General features: G+C 36.1%; 1 long non-coding RNA gene across 1 annotated transcript; it reads right to left on the reverse strand.

Moving 5' to 3' along the window:
- Positions 1 to 1,757: 1,757 nt before the first annotated feature.
- Positions 1,758 to 2,687, reverse strand: LOC109193980. Its single transcript, XR_002056352.1, has 2 exons — positions 2,094 to 2,687; positions 1,758 to 1,992 (listed from the first exon to the last, which is right to left on the reverse strand). It is a non-coding gene; the product is annotated as an uncharacterized LOC109193980 (long non-coding RNA).
- Positions 2,688 to 18,554: the final 15,867 nt, after the last annotated feature.

Raw genomic sequence — 18,554 nt, forward strand, 5'->3', positions numbered from 1 at the left:
TTGTTAACAAAATGTATCCTTGCAGTCTTGATTTTGGGTAATGTACTCTATGGGTTAGAATAATGTACCTTGTGCTCTAAAATAATGTACCCTATGTGTTAACAAAATGTTTTCTACAAAATGTTAACATTATAGTTTTCTACCAAATATGTATTTAGTGTATTGTCCATGCTGGACAATCTAAGCTCGAGTAATGATCCAAACCCAATCTCTTTAACCGCATTTTTTTGTTCATCACTGAGATTTGCCACCATTTTGTTAAACTCCATTGGTGACATCCTAGTCTTGAGCTGAATTTTCTTTGGAGCATTTTCTTTCTTTATAGTCCTATTAGTGGCCTTTTCTTTATTTCCGTCTTCTTCATTACTTGTAGATCTTTTCCTTTTCCGGTAGGTTTTGGTAACCTCTTTTAATGATAAATCTACTTCTTGGCTAGACATAGTTGTTGCAAGTAAAATGTTAGTTAAAGGAATAAATCCAGCGATGCTCTATTCACTAAAAGTGCTCATAAAATCATGAATTAAAATAGTCATGCTCTACAAAGAAATAAGATATTCACTAAAAGAATAAACTCCATGCACTACAAAATGTACAAAATAAATCATGCATAAAAAGAGGGTACCATGTGGATTAAAATAATGTATCTAATGAACAGATATAATGTACCTTAATAAAAAACACAACTTTCAAATCTGAATGTACACACAAATAATAAATTAAAATAATGTACCCTATGTGTTAAAATAATGTACCTAATGCATATAAGGAAAGGTGACACTTCACTCAAAGCCAAATAGAAGCTGGGAATGGAATTCATGTACTGTACAAAACCCCATACTCATTCAAAAGTCCCACAGACATCACAACCCATAAAGTACACACACATATTTGATTATATACCTCATGGCTCATGGAACTTATTCAAGCATTGGTTTGATTCATAGGGGTTCAGAAATGAAAAAAACTTGCATGACTTCAGATCCTAAAGCGTTGTTTGCATTTAAGATATTGACATTTTATTATTGCATAGGATCCCAGAGGGTCAAATTATATTCTAGTTTTCAACAAAAACTAGTTCTTTTGGTTGCTTGATGCAATATCTTGCCCTAGAAAACAGACACGGTTCAAACTACCACATCATAACAATTCAAAGAAGAAAAAGAGTAGTTAACTATCAGCAACAAAACACTTAACAAACTAGGAAATGCAGGAAACAAGCCAAACTTCAATTGAACACTTGCATTCTGTTAGGAAAATTTGCTATTTGAATGCTATGACAAACTAGTGTACCTATGGTCTTTATACAAACACACTTGATAGTAACTGTACGTGAGTTGAGAAAACACTTCAAGAAATTTTGATGTATTCAGAAATGTAAACAGACTCAATTACTGATCCAGAAATAAGAAACTATAAGGCTGACCATCCCTCTGACATGCAACCGCATTTACATTACTGATCATGAATGTAGATCTAATCAAGAGAGGACAACTCACCTTCAAAATCAATTCGAAATGTTAGCTTTGAGGCTCTTGACTCAATTCATTAGGTACATTATTTTATCCATCCCAATTCATTGTTTGAACTATGTTCTGCTTAGCTATGAAACCTAAATAGCATTTTTCTTTGCCTATGGATCAAGATTCTGGTTGTCTATTTCTGATGCTGTTATAAATGATCATTTGACTTCCTATTTAGAAGATTTAAGCACAGTTTATATACAGTAAGAAGTTAACATTCTGCATAGAAAGACAACAAAAAGTAATTTCCCTGTTTCTTGATTGTTGATTGAAAACTCAAAACTGGAAACCAAAGGTGTTCTTGACAGAGCTAATAAGCTGCAAAATTTTTCGAGTTTCTTGAAAGAGGAAAAATAACACTAAATAACACTAATAAAGTTTACAAATTAAAGCTAGAATTGCAGAGATCACCCACAATATACAAAATGTATATTCAGGCCTTATTAACTGCATTCTGATCTCATCTCTCCCTCTGTAATAAATCATAATGAATGGACGTAAAAAAACTACTCAAAAATCACAAAAACAACTACTCAAAACTCAATTTTAAAACCTAGGTAGTTGAAAATGTACCTAATCAGTAGATGGAGATGGCGCCGGAAATGGTGTACAAGAAAACTCTTGTGGCGTTCGTTTGTAGTAGAGTGCGCTGGAGGTGGCGTCGGAGACGGTTGAGATGCGCGAAGAAGATGGCGAAGAAACTGTCGAAGAAGCTGTCGGAGATGCGCGAAGAACACCCCAACGATGTAGAATTTTTTTTTTTTAAAAGATGTCTAACGGCGCCGTCTCTCCTTAAATGGAGAGACGGCGTCGTTTTGGACCATGGTTCAGCCAACTTGGCTGGACCATGGTCCAGCCAATAATTTGCCCTGCTTTTGGGGTTTAATTAGGTATATGTGCATATGCTATATCTTTAAAACTTTAATGAATGTTTATTTATACCATTTTGGTTGTTCTCTGGAATTGTGGAAGTAATATATTGTTGTGTAACCTCTCAATTATGGCGTAATAATTCTTTTCTGTATTTTATGTATTAGAATGAAATTTATGGGGTAAGATAATGTAGTTTATGAGTTAGAATATAATAATGTAGTTTATGTGTTAGGGCCCTGTTTGGTAAAGGATATAATTAGTTGATAACATTAGCTGATTGTAGAAATGTGTTTAGTAAATTAGCTGTTTGGTATAATTTCCTTTCTCAAAAAGTTAATTGAAAAAATTGTTTTGAGTGGCTTTTTTGAATTTTAGCATTTTGGAATTATAAAAAGCTAATTAACCAAATACTTATATTGATTTTTTAACCAAATCAAAAAACTAATAGTGGTCAAACAAGTCAAAATTAACTTATAGGCTAACTATTTTACCAAACAGGGCCAATATATTTTATGAGTAAGAATAATGGACTTTTATGTATTTTTTGACCGTGATCCTGTGCCAAACAAAGATCATATTAAAGGCATAGAGATCGATATGCAAACTGAAAAAGGAACGATATATGGATCGATCTTACCTTGCTACATTTATAAGATTTGCCAAATCATATATATCGAGTTCTTGATCCGATACTAACACACCACCTACCAGCTTCATCATATATCTTAATTAGCTTCATTCACCATGCACACAAATAATCTTTAATTTCAATAACAAATTAAAATCAGAAAAGAAAAGAAAGATCAGATACGTAAGGCAAGAGTTAAAATGGAAGAATTAACGCAGAGATAAGGAAAATAGAGATGATTAGCTGCGGTACGGTGGATCAAGCGGCGGACGACGATATGATGGATCAGAGGAGACGACAGAAGTGGAGGCCGGAACGCCAGCAGAGGAACGGTGGTGGATCAGACACCGACGACGTTTCGGGGGATGGCTGGCCTTATGAGAGCAGCGTGTATATATATATATATATATATATATATATATATATATATGAACGTATAAGAAAAGGGAAATTTCGCATGAAGAATATATTCATGAAATTAATAGGAAATTTCATTATTGACTTTTCCAACTTGATGAACGATTCCCTTTTTCGTACCTAACGATCAAAGTTGGCTGCTTGAAAATTGAAATTAAGAAATTTTATTTAAATAAATTATTTTTAATTAATTATTTACAATCACTTTATAATATTAAAATTATTTTATTGCAAGTTTGTTTGCAGGCCTTTAGCTCGTGAACAACAATAATGAAAAATCGTAAGAACAAGCTAGAAGAAGAGTAGAAACAAAATAGAGGGTTTCTCATTCTTTTTAACGACCAACTGATGAGTACATTAGAAGGACATATATATTAAAACAATTGTAACCAAATACAATACTGGAAACATAAAGGAAATCGTTACATAATAATGTCCACAATTATTACTATTTATAACACTCTCCCTTGGACATTATTTGTCCATGACCTAGCATCATTAAAAACTTGCTAGGAAAAATCCTGTGGGAAAAACTTAGACAAGAAAAGAGTAGAATAGAAAATATATTCATGCCTTATTAAAAATTTCACTAGGAAAATCATGTGGTAAAAACCTAGTTGAAAAAAAAAAAAAAAGAGTAAATGATATATGTAAAAACATATATTGTATTGGTCGCCTCATTAAAAACCTTAACTTAAGAAAACCCTGTGGGAAAAACTTAGTTAAGGGAAAAAGAGTACAATCATAAGCCTTCAGGGCGCAAACTGCATAATCTTCAAGATTTTGGGGTTTGTCCATTTAAGCAATTATTTTGCAACTTTTCCACATTGTCATTACTACATCATACTCATTCCTCGTTAAAAACCTCATTAGAAAAATCCAGTGGGAAAAATTAGTTTAGGAAAAAAGTGCATGATGTATGTGTATTCTTGTTTTAGATTAATTACCTCATTAAAAACCTAAGATTTATGAAAAAAAAAAAAAAAAAAAAAAAAACCCGTGGGGAAAACTTAACTAAGGAAAGAGTACAACCGTTAGTCATCAATCTTCAGGATTGATTCATGTAAAATTATACTCAGCTCCCCCCTCAAGATAACAATCTTGATGTCCTATACATTAAATTTCCAAAATGTATAGAGAAATTTTGTAAATGAATATGTACAATTGTCAATGGAACGAATATACTTTATAATAATTTTATGACTCTTCTGGAGCTCACGTGGGTATAAGATTGACACCATAATATCTCATTAGTCAAAAGATTTCATTATATATTATTTTATCAATTGAGCGACACAATCTTTATTGTCCTTTTATAGGACAATGGGGGTAAATATAGTACAATCAGTTTTGGGACTTGGCTTTATGGGGATACCCAGTACCCAAGTAGCCCATTTATATATTGATTTGTATAAGTATCTAATCAAAATCAAGTATTGGCTAGCTGGTGTATAAAATTTTCTTCAAGGAAAAACACGATCTTCAAGTCGAGATAATACTTAGTTTTTCCAAGCTTTTGTTTCAAAATCTCCGTCTTTAGACATGAACTGATATCATCAAGCTCATTAGATATTTCATTGATGCTTATACCATCAATATTGATTGTGATAATAAATAAGTCCATTATCAACTCTTTATTGAGCACATAATTGTACATATTATTCCTTCTACATAGGGGTGTAAATGAGCCGAGCAGCTCGCGAGCGGCTCGGACAAAGCTCCGCTCGAGCTCGAGTCGAGCTCGAGCGGCTCGTTTAGTAATCGAGCTCGAGCCGAGCGTAGATATTCTAGGCTCGTGGCTCGTCGAGCCGCTCGCGAGCCATATAATATATACTCCCTCTGTCCCATTTTGCATGTCTTACTTTCCTTTTTAGTTTGTCCCAAAATGTTGTCCTCTTTCCAAAATTGAACATCACCATCATTCTACTTTTTCCCAAATTACCCTTATGACTTTTGCTTTTATTCCCAAAAGTGAAAAAGTGAAGGGCATAATTGGAAAATACATAACATTTACTTTAATTCCTTAAAAAGCGTGCAAAAAGCAAATGAGACAACCAATTCGGGACGGAGGGAGTAATATATAATATATATATATAATAATATAATATAATATAATAATATATAAAAATAACCATTAGAAATTAGAATTTTAAACTCAAAATCCCTAAAAGATTTCTATTATTTATGTATGGATAAAACAAAGTAGTTTGAATTTTAAACCAAAATATGTCAAATTAAATGTCAAAATCGAGCTCGAACTCGAGCTCAAGATCGAGCTCAAGTTCGAACTCAAACAATCGAGCTGCTCGAGCCGAACTCGAGCAGCCCGAAAATTACCGAGCTCGAGCTCGAGCATCAGTTTTCGAACTCGATCGAGCTCGAGCTCGAACTCGAGCCGAGCCTCCATTAACGAGCACGAGCTCAAGCTTACCAGGCTCGAGCTCAGCTCGGCTCGGCTCGTTTACACCCCTACTAGTTCTACATGAGGATAATAACCCCATTCGCAACTTTTTAAAGAGTAAATAATGGCACATAATAAATACATATTCCTTCTTCAAGAGGAAAAATTACTCAGTCAATTATTAACTGTTTCAGGTCATATAAAGACCTTAATACTTTTAATGTTGCGCTTGAGAACTTAAAATCTTTCGGGGACTTTTGAAATTAATATTAGTTGCATATCTACGTTTATTATTCTGCCAATAATATTATGTACGTTCATAATTTCTGTACTGTAGATTCATAATTTGATAATATGTGTTCATAATTTGATAACTATACAGTTTAGAAATTATGAATCAACATTACAGAAATTATGAATCTACAGTACAGAAATTATGAATGTCTAGTATAGAAATTATGAATCTACATTATAAATTTTATAAATCTATAATTTAGAAATTATGAATCTACAGTATAAAAATTATGGATCTACAGTACAGAAATTATGAATGTACAGCGTGTCCACCATGTACATTGTTGACACGGGTCCATAGCATAATTTGCCAAGAAATATGATCTTGATGTAATCCAAAACCTTCTGATGTCGGATGATGACAACATTTTTGGACAAGTTAATCTAGATGACTAGAAGTTGAAAATGAAGATAGCTGAATTTTCATTGTAATTTAATTTTATATATAATATAATATAGTCCTACTCAGGGCCGGCCCTAAGGGCGGGTCCCTAGGGCTTGGGAGGGTCACTAGCTTGATTTTTTATTTTTTAACAAAATTTTTAAAAAAAATGTTTTCATAGGTAAAGATCTGAATTCATAACTTTAAAATTATTTATTAATTTTAAATCTATTTAATAATTACAAATATTTGGTATACTTATCTCATTTAATAGATATATATTTGCGAATGTTGAATTAATTTATAATTAACACTTCATAAAAGGTAAATCAAATGGGTTTTTTTTCTCTCTCTCTCCCAAGTTAGGGTTTCGATATTTTTCAAAGAACGGCAACTGATCGGAGCAACATAGCTTGGCTTCGACGGACAGATCACAACTAGATACCGTGGCAGCAGCGTCGCAACAGGATCTGAACGAAGGAATGGAGAGGATAACCGAACGGTGGGGTGATATGGAGCTGGAGGACGAAGAAAGTGGCGTTGAGGCTGGCGGCCTTTACCAGCCGGTCGACGAGGAGGGCAAGCAGGTTTATTCGGTTGTGGGACGATTCCTCACGGCTAAATTGATTAAGGTTGAATACATGCGACAAGTGATGGCCTCGGCATGGATGCCGGTTATGGGGATGCGAGTCACGGAACTGCAGTCTAATTTGTTCTTATTCGCCTTCTATCACATCACGGATATGAAGCGGGTATTAGAAGAGGGACCGTGGTCGTTTGAAAATCAGACACTTGTATGTCGACAAGTCTGTGATGGTTTTTTGCCGGGGGAAGTTAAGTTGGACACCGTGGACATGTGGGTACAGGCTTATGATTTGCCGATGGGGTATACATCAAATGCAATATTGGAACAGGTTGGAAATTTTGTGGGGACGTTCATTCGGTGTGATGATCGTAAAGTGGGTGGCCCCTGGAAAACGTTTTATCATGTGCGTGTGTCGGTACCGGTGGACAAGCCTCTAAAGCGGAGAATGAAACTGATACGCAGAGATAAGTCTTGGGGATGGGTAAATCTGAAGTACGAACGACTCCATAATTTATGCTTTTGTTGTGGATTATTAGGCCATCTTGATAAGTTCTGTGTGAAGGCTCGGGTGTCCGGTATTATGCCTGATTCGTACCCGTACGGGCCGTGGATGAGGGCTGGGAAAGTCAGAGGACCGAGACCGGTAGGTGCTTCATGGTTGTTGCCACCGATTGGTGGAATAGAACCGATGGAGGCAGGCGGCAAAGAGGGTGAAACGGAAGCCATGGAGGAGGTTGATATGGCGCAGCAGCGTACTGTCTCGGAGGAGGATGTTACGGCATCATCCAAACGACGCCGTGCTGATACATCCAAAGTGGAGGGGGCGGGTATGGTGTTGGGTGATGAGGTGGCAACCAATACGGGTTCAAAAAACTTGCATGCGGCGGGTCTTGTTTCACAGGCCCGCCCGACCCAATGAGTACGCTAAGCTAGAACTGTCGTGGCTTGGGCAATCCACGTACAGTTCGTGAAATAGAGGGCATGGTGTCCCGAAAGAAGCCTGATTTGTTTTTTTTTATGGAAACTAAAGTAAGACGAGACAATGCTGAGAGGTTACGGGTGAAGCTTGGGTTTGAAGGGTTATTTTATGTTGATCCTGTAAGAATGGGTGGTGGTTTGGCTTTGTTATGGAGGAAGAACAATACGGCAAGACTGATAAGTTACTCGAAAAATTATATTGATTTGGAAATTAGCATAGCTGGTTTCCCGAACTGGCGGATGACTTGCTATTACGGTTATCCACTCCGAAGTAAAAGAAGAGAGGCATGGAATCTCATTAAGTCATTAAAGGTTCAGTCCAGTCTACCATGGGTTATGATAGGAGATTTTAATGATCTCTTATTTCAGCATGAGAAGAGGGGAGGTAATCCACATCCTAATTACCTTTTACGGGGATTTGGGGAGGCCATTGAGTATTGTGGTATGACTCAGCTGTTGATGGAGGGATATCAGTTTACATGGGAGAAAGGGAAGGGCACAGATCGGTGGATGGAAGAGAGACTGGACAAAGTGTTGGCCACAAATACCTGGCGTGATAGTGTCCCTGGGGCAAGAGTGACTAATATTCTGACCAGAAGATCGGACCATTCCTTTCTCTTTCTGGGGATTCATGACCCGATAGGGAGGGGGAGGGTACGAAGAAAACAGTTCCGGTTTGAGATGGCATGGGTATATGATGAGGGATGTAAGGGCTGTGGTGGAGGAGTCATGAAATGAGAAAAGGCATGAGGGGCTACACGAGTGCATTACATATTGTGGGAAATGATTATCTCGTTGGGGGGGGGGTGATCGCTACCATAAGTTTGGTGAACGTATTAAGCAGCTCCGGGGTGACCAGTTACGGTTGAGGGGGCAAACGGGCTCAGAATCGTTGACTGAATTCCAGCGATTGGAGGAGGAGTTGAGCCGTGTTGAGGCCCAGGAGGATGCATACTGGAAACAAAGAGCAAAACAACACTGGTTGAAAAATGCTGATGCCAATACAAGATTCTATCACAGGTATGCTTCTCACCGTAAAAAGAAAAACTTTCTAACTAGAATTATGGATAATACTGGGGATTGGGTCGAAGGGGAGGCGATGAATGATGTAATATTGGACTATTTTGCTAATATCTTTTGCTCTAGTAATCCCGAGGATGGACATGATTTATTTGAGAAAGTTACACCGAAAGTCACACAGGAGCATAATAATGCATTATTACAACCCTTTAGAGTGGATGAGGTTAGGAGTGCTCTTTTTGCAATGTTTCCTGATAAGGCACCAGGTCCAGATGGGATGAACTCTGGCTTCTATCAGCACTTTTGGGATGTGGTAGGTGGGGATCTGGCGAATTATATTGTTGAATGCCTTAATACTCGAGCTTTTTCCTCTGCATTAAATGAAACGAATGTTGTGTTGATACCAAAAAAGGATATGCCTGAGCTGGTAACAGATTTAAGACCCATAGCCCTAAGTAATGTTGTTTATAGGGTAATGGCGAAAATGATTACACAGAGAATGAAGCCCTTGATGGATAGTATTATATCTGGTACACAGAGTGCATTTATACCGGATAGGCTCATTACTGACAATATTTTGATAGCAGCGGAAGTGGGCCACTTTCTTAACAGGAAACAATGTGGAACGGTTGGCTGGGGAGCTTTAAAGTTAGATATGGCAAAGGCGTATGACCGAATGGAATGGCCTTTCCTACAAGGGATGTTAAAAGCTTTGGGATTTGATGAGAGATGGGTGGAACTAATTATGTTATGCGTGACTACATTGTCTTATAGGTTTTTGATAAATGGCTCTCCTAGTGACCCAGTCACGCCTACACGTGGTCTCAGGCAGGGCGATCCGTTGTCACCATATCTTTTTATTATATGTGCAGAAGGGCTTTCCCTACTACTTCAACAGGCACAGGATAATGGTTTAATTCATGGTTGCAGAGTGGCACGAGGAGCACCACCGATTTCTTATTTATTCTTCGCAGATGACAGCCTTTTGTTTTTTAAAGCTAATCAATATGAGGCAGTTGAGATTAAAAATTGTTTGGCCAGGTATGAAACCTTCTCAGGACAAATGGTCGATCACCATAAATCTAGTATTTGTTATAGCAAGAACACATGCAGTGGGGATAGGGAGATGGTGGCGCAGATCCTGGGTGTTGCCCAAGCTCCGAATTTTGGAAAATATCTGGGATTACCGGCTTTTGTAGGGAGGAATAAAAAGGCTGCTTTTGCATATATTGAGGATAAGATCAGGCAAAGAATCAGCTCGTGGAATAAGAAACTCTTAACGCAGGCAGGTAAAGAGGTATTATTGAAAAGTGTAGCCCATGCAATGCCTACTTTCTCAATGAGTGTTTTTCTATTGCCTGTATCGGTCTATGCGGCTATTGAACGAACAATGAATCGATATTGGTGGGGATCAGGAACTGACAGGGGTATTCATTGGAAGGCATGGGATAAATTGTGTGCACCCAAGAAATATGGAGGCTTAGGTTTCAAGGATCTGAAGGCATTTAATTTGGCTATGTTGGGGAAACAGGCTTGGCGTTTCCTAACAAATACTGACTCATTGGTGTCCCATGTGTACAAAGCTAGGTATTACCCTAAACTATCTTTTTCTGAGGCAAGTATAGGGAATAATCCTAGCTACTGCTAGAGGAGTATTATGGCTGCTAAAGAATTAATTACCAGTGGGGTGCGACGACGTATTGGGAATGGTGAGTCGACTTCAATATGGAAGGATCCTTGGCTCCAGGATGAGTTGGATCCTATGGTCCAAACTGAGATGCCACTACAATTAGCAGATGCTAAAGTTGCAGGGTTGATTGACCAAACAACTGGGTCATGGGATCCCCACATTTTAGCAGATATTTTTCATCCAAATGATATACCTAGAATCTTAAAGATCCCCATCCCCCGGATTATGAGGATAATTGGTATTGGTATGGAGATCCTAATGGATGCTACTCGGTGAAGAATGGATACAGGCTTATAGTGGGTACCTATAATACTAACATGGGTTTTGATAAATGGAACACCCTATGGCACCTCAAGATACCACCAAAATGGAAAATGTTCCTATGGAGAGCTATGAGTAATATATTACCCACCACTACTAACTTGCTTATAAAGAGGGTGGAAATTGATCCGACATGTGCAATGTGTGGTTTAAGGCATGAGGATATAATGCACTCATTAGTGTTGTGTGACTATGCAAAAGCCATATGGAGCCAATCTAGCCTTCCAATTCCCCAAATTGTGACAAATGTTTTTAATGAATGGTTTGGAACATTGTTAGATGTTCTAGATTCTGATGCAATATTGTTTGCAGCTGCGATATTATACAATATTTGGAGGGCCCGGAACGAAGCGGTGTGGAATGCTTATCTACCAATGCCCAAGAAAGTCCTAGCCACGGCCTTAGCCGTTATGAAGGCATGGCAGCGTTTACATGCCACTGCCGACCAACCGAGTGCTGCTCACCAACATCCCACGCTACTGCCGCATGTTACAGTACCGACCAGCCCTGCCGTGTTGATGCAACAACAGCCGCCACCGCAACATGCCGAAGACCATCTACCCCAACCAAGACGGTGTCACATCGATGCCGGATATCACCCGTCGACCATGACGGCCACTGCTGGAGCAGTGTTGTTCACCCACACTGGCAATTATATATCAGCTTTTTGTGCACCTCCGCAAAGTTGCTTCTCACCACTTATGGCGGAGGCTATGGCATGCAAAGAAGTATTATCGTGGCTCAAGAACCGGGGGGAACAATCAGTTAACCTCTTCACAGATTGTCAGACACTACTCTCTTATTTGTCGTCAGCTACTATCCAGGCACGATCCTATCTTGGTTACGCCCTGGAAGACTGCAGAACCTATTTAAATATGCTTGATTATTGTTCGGTTAATTTTATCTCTAGATCGCAAAATACCTTAGCTCATACTTTAGCAGCAGCTGCTTTTAATTATACAGTACCGATGTACTGGGACAATGTCCCTCCTGACTCTATTTTGATTCATCTATAAATACAACCCAATGGTTGACTTTCAAAAAAAAAAAAATCACTTCATATAAGGCCCCAAAGTTTGAATGAGCACTGATCCAAGGCTATTTTAAAATGCTTTTTTTAATAAAAATTATATGTTTACAAAAATTCAAAATTTTAATTATTTTCAATTAATACATACAATCTTTTAACTTCATCAAACTTTACTGTGGACCATGGTCTATGTAACAACGTGGACCAGAAATATGTATCATTTTAATTATACTTCAGTTTCATATGACTATATTGTTATGTTTTTTAGTTTCATTTTTCCTCCATACTAGTTTCATATAACAATACTAAAGTATCATTTTAATTCTACTATAGTTTCATTTGATAATATACATTATTGCTTAAACTCAATTTTATAGTTTCACTTTTCCACAGTCCACACACTAGTTTAATTATATTAATGTTGAAGTATTTTTTTTATTTGCACTTCAGGACATTTGACAATATATGTTATTGTATGCCGCTAGATTTTAGTTGCAGATGTCACTTTATGGTCTTAAGGAGGCTCCTCGGGCGTGGTTCAATAGGTTGCATGCTTTCTTGGTGTCGGTTGGCTTTTCTCCGTCCAAGACTGATGTTTCCTTATTCATCTATACTCGTGACTCTGTGTGTTTATATTTGCTTGTGTATGTTGATTACATCCTTGTTATGGGTTCCGATGCTTCTCGTGTTACTCGGCTCCTTGCTGACTTAGTCTCAGAATTTAAGATTCGTGACATGGGTGATCCGTCTTTCTTTCTTGGCATTGAGACGGTCTCCCAGGATGGCGGTTTGTTTCTTTCTCAATAGCGATACATGCGGGATATTTTGAATCGTGCAGGTATGGTGGATTGTAAACCGTTGGCTACTCCAGTTCTTGTGTCTCGGCCATCTTCTCTACTCTGTGTGACAAGCTCAATGTTGTTGCTAACCAATCTTGTGCTTGAGGGGGAGTATTAGGAGTCTATTATTATTAGTATTCGTCATGTAATAGGTTTACTATTCTCTACTAGATATACTCTTGTACATACTCATTCATTCTATTATTCAGATATATCTTATCCTCTTCGATCAAGCTTTTTTTGTTCTTTAATTTGTTGCATGTATCTTTATTGTTTGTTACTATATATTTTAAAAGCTTTTTAATTTATGATCCACTTCATATTTCTTATGTGTCTAGTAGTGCTTACCACTGCGCCAAAAGTTATAGCTAGTAATGATAGTGCATAATTATATAAGAGTCCATATAAATAAATCACCAAACTCACAATAAGAACCCTAGTTAATGCATTAGTTCATCCCCATTTGCAATTTGATTCACTCAAGCCTCCATACAAGATAGCTTAATACAAATCCCTAGATGAATCTACCTACTCATACTTTAATTGAAACACAAAAACAAATTAAATGGAAGCCATTGCAAGAACAATTGAATAGATCATTAAAAAAAAATGTAACGGAAGTAAGGAAGATTTAACTTTGATCAAAAGAGAAGTTAGAGATGCAATCTTGAAATTGAAAGTAAATTGTTGAATTACAATCTGAAAATCACTTCAAATCTTCATCAAATGTAGATCAATTACAAGGGAAAATGTTGTTTGAGATCAATTAGACGCTACAACGCTACCTATGCGCACCGAATACCCCGTCCAGGTCATATGTTGGATATGCTATCGATAGTTGCAGGAATTTTATGTCTACTTTAAGTTTTTGCTCAGTCAATTTTGTTCCTAGACTACAAAATTTATTAGCACATACTTTAGGTACTTTAGCTTTAAATTCGACTACAGCTATGTACTAGGACGATGTCCCACCAGACTCTATTTCAGTTTATCTATAAATACAACCACATTGGTTGAACTTCAAAAAAAAAAAATGAGAGAGAGAGGAGGGGAAAAAATGAAAATGATTTGAAAATAACCTCCTAGGCTTATTTATACTCCTCAAACGTGACAAAATAACAAATTTAAAATGTTTATGGATGAGCGTTCACCGTCGTGGGGTTGACCTTGAGCTCCAAGCTCAACTCGCAAATGCTTGAGGTCACACTGATGCTCAAGAGCTTGAGCATCAATGTGCATCTGAACTTCTGCGAGCTGATCTAACACTTCACGGTCGACCTCACAAGCTTGAGGTTTACCTTGAGGGCTAGAATCAACTGGCATCACGCTGAAACTCAAAGGCGTGAGTATTAGCGTGAGTTCGGGGTTCAACAAACCTCCTAATCTGTTCATGGTCGTGAATGCGACCGTTATTACTTATTAGCATGCTCTTAACTCTGTTTCAGCCCTTTGACTTGCATTGTGCCATTATGTCTTGATTTTGTGCTACCTCAGCTACTTTTCACCTTCAAATTATGTTATTCATTGCCCTTTCTCGTGTTTGCTCAATAAATCCTTCTTACCTACAACAAAAATAATGCAATTAGGAGTCATTTTTCATCTCAATATCACTAAGATAAATGCAAAATGAGTTTAAATGAATTGTACCACTAAGCCAAATTATTGTTTATCAGCGTAATTTTATTTTTTTATACTTGTGTAGCAATCAGTGCCATGTTTTGATGGCAGAATGTTACGTTAGACTCGCCAACACCTTCAATCTTTGAACTCTAGCCCCCTAACTTTATTTCTCAACCCAGCTTAAGCCCCAAAAACAATACCCATAGGCTCCAATTACTTCTGGACCTAACTAACATCCGGGTCTCCCTCCAATATAATTGCCCAATTGATATTGGGCCTAAGCCTCATCAAAATACTTATGATTTTTTTAAGTGATGAACTTTTCCCACAGTCGTGGTTGACGCAAATTATGCCGTTGAAACGTGTTCACCATACGTATGGTGAATACATGGGTAGATTCATAATTTTATGTTACAGATTTATAATTTTGTTTTTCATTTGTTTTAACGTTGTTTCTCTCTTCGCAATCGCATTATTTTGTCTTCGCAGTACAGATATTATGAATCTACAGTACAGAAATTATGAATATACAGTATAGATAACACATGAGTAGATTCATAATTTCTATGCTGTAGATTCATAATTTTGTTTTTCATTTGTTTTAACGACGTTTCTCTCTTCGCAATCGCATTATTTCATCTTCACAGTACAGAAATTATGAATCTATAGTATAGGTATTATGAATCTACAGTATAGATATTATGAATCTACAGTTTAAAAATTATGGATATATCCCGTGTTCACCATGCACATGATGAACACAGTTCCACAACATAACTATTGTGTTGTTGATTTACCAATTAACGGATGTGTGTTGATATATATATATTTTTTTTAAAAAAAAAAATCCCCTAATGAATGCGTTTGTGATTAACTTAGAAAAGAAACCTAAGTTAATTATTTCTTCTTTATATATCTCAAAATTAAAGTTGTATCTTATAACCTTTGATACTGGATTGTTTAGTGTACCACAGTAGATGATATAAGAAATTTTAAGGAAAAATTTAAAAGGTGAAGTGCATGGCATTCTGGCCTGGGAGACTATCTATCATCTTCTTGCCCATAGTGGCTATACACATTGTTAAATGAGTGATCATATCCTGACTCCGTTGATTAGCCGGAAAGCTTCTATCTTCTGCTACAATCCAACATAACAGATCATCCCATCCACTGCGGACAATCAAAAATCCATTATATTTCTCTCTCGCTCTTCTGAAACCAATTCAAGGAATCTATATTACAGATTAAGAAAAAGAGTAGGGATGATCGGCGGCACAGCTCCAAAAGAGCACTGTTGAAATTTTGTCCCATTTCTGCATCCCTAACTAATATAATAAGATGATGATATAGATATATGGATCCACAACATAATAATGCACAAAACAGCACTATATATAGATGCTTGCAATGCCTGAGCTTTAACCCACCGGAGAATTGAAGCTAATTAAGCTTAATTACCATCAATTCATCGTCACCGGCCTCTTAAGCGCATTTGATTATTCCATGTCTTCTTCCGTCAATCAGCAGCAGCAGCAGGACAATGCTGATAAGAGAAAGTTGAAATGGACATATATACTTCACTACAAATTCATGGATGCCGTCGATTGTCTAGGCGGCATTATGAGTTCCAGTTAATTTTTTTTTTTTTTCCTGTTATCGTTATTGTCTACTAATTTTATTAAAAGAAATACAAAGTTTTTTTTTTAATATATATTTCAAAATTTCTTACGCAGATGCTACGGCAAATAAAATTTGGAGCCTCATGAATATGCCGGGATTAACAAATGAACATGTTCGTAGCCATTTGCAGGTAATATAACATCATTAATTGAATGGTTTACTTGACGAAATTCAGTTAATTAATAATGAAAATAATAATACTCCAATTCTACTTTTGTATTATATCCATTTAACATTTAACATTTTAATTTGAAAATTTACAGAAAATTCGAAAACTCTATACATCTGGACCAAAGAGGATGAACACAAATGCCAAAATTCATCTAATATACCTGCTAGCAAACCCAGGCAGGGCCAGGGCTAGGGCCAGAACAAACGAGAACTGGAGTTGTTTCTTGAGTGCCTGTAAGGAATGCATGTGCCGCTCAAGTTCTAATAACAACGACAATAATACTGTTTTGAGCCCAGAAAACATTAACATTCATGATAGTTGGAAGAAATATGTTCTTGATGCAATCCAAGATTTTCTGATGTCTGATGACAACATTATTGGACAAGTTAATTTGGATGAGGAGAAGCTGAAAATAATAGTAGCTGAATTCGCATCAGTAATTTAATTTTATATATAATGTAGTCCTACTTGAGCATTATATTTGAGTTTTTTGCTTCAATTCTTTGGATTGTTTTGGTTATTATATATCTGGATGTGTCTTGGAGACTTTAACAACTTTTGTATTAATAAACGATCAAGCTTTCTTTTTTCTTCAATTTGTTGCATATAACTTTTTAAAAGCTTTTTAATTTCTGATCCACCTCATATTTCTTATGTATTGTTGTTGATTTGATCAAACTAAATCCATCTTTCCTGAGGTTTTGTATGTATATACGACAATAATACCTAAAATATACAAGATTATTAATTAGCTCCTAAAAATGGCACAACTACTATACGTACTGCATGCATGTGTGAATTGCAATTCTACCCAAAATACATATATGCATAAATTTATCATAGGTTTCGTGTTCTAACAGCTACCCTAAAATTTATTAGAGAATGTTTGGACACCTTTTAAAGTCATATTTAGTATGAATAGGATTAGTCTTATTGTGTATAATTTTAATGCACCCTAATGAGAAAACTAGCTTGTGGTTAGACAAATAAATAAATAATTAATTAATTAATTAATTAAAATTTAAAAAAAAAAATTATAAAGATACAAATCTAAAGAACCTTTAGTTTCCAATCAAAATCCATTTCGTAATAGAATGTATCCTTTCTCCCTCGCTCTCCCCTCATTATGAAGACAACAAGACAACAATCTATATTGACCAGAAACAGATGCACAACATCTGCAGCATCATTGAAAACTTTGTTCCATTTTTTAAAAATTGTTTTAACTAAAGAAAAGTGTTGATTTGACTTAAATTAATAATATCCTTAGAGAAAGCTCATTAATTTAATTAGTTTTGGGTGAATTTTTCAAGGACATATAGGAGAGAGAAGGGAAAGGGAAGAAGAAAAAAGATAAGGAAAAAGGAAAAAAATCTTACAACAAAATTTTACTCGCCCAACTGACACGTGCACTACTAGGAGCTGAAGTGCGCCCCACTCACACCTTACACGGTAAATCATTTCAATTAACAATTTCAGTGGAGACTTACAAATAATTGGTCATTGCACGAGAAAAAAAAAAACCATACAATTTAAAATTTAAAAAAAATAAAAAAAGAAAACTTCCTCACCCATTTCTTTAAGAATCATGTTATCAGTTTTTTAACCTGCAAAAACCTCAAAAAATTAACAAATAGAGTTGCTCTTATAGGCATGCTAAACATAGAATGTGCTTTTCCAAATTGATAATAATGTTGAAATATTACTTTAAGGACATATATTAATTAAAGTTACTATAATATAACTTATGCAACAGGCACATGTGATACATACAATTAAGTTATTTTTTAATGCCAAGCACTTTGTGCTCATATGGCATGTAGTGACCTCTCCTATATGGGAGGTCATGAGATTAAACCTCAGTTGGAGATGTTGTTGATTCTTTGTGCTTTAATTATTAGGTTGAGAAAATATGTTTGAACAGATACTACAATGTAATAAAGTCAGTAGCGTTAAAAAAAAGTATACATTTTTAATGAATGTAGTAATGTAATATTTGTTTTCAAAAATATGTAGTAATGTGTCTTTAAAAAAATGTAGTAATGTAATAATTTTCGTCATGTAAACAAATCAAGATGTTTATGAATTTTAATGAATTAGTAT

The sequence above is a fragment of the Ipomoea nil genome, unplaced genomic scaffold, assembly GCF_001879475.1.
Source record: "Ipomoea nil cultivar Tokyo-kokei standard unplaced genomic scaffold, Asagao_1.1 scaffold1932, whole genome shotgun sequence".
Lineage (NCBI taxonomy): Eukaryota > Viridiplantae > Streptophyta > Magnoliopsida > Solanales > Convolvulaceae > Ipomoea > Ipomoea nil.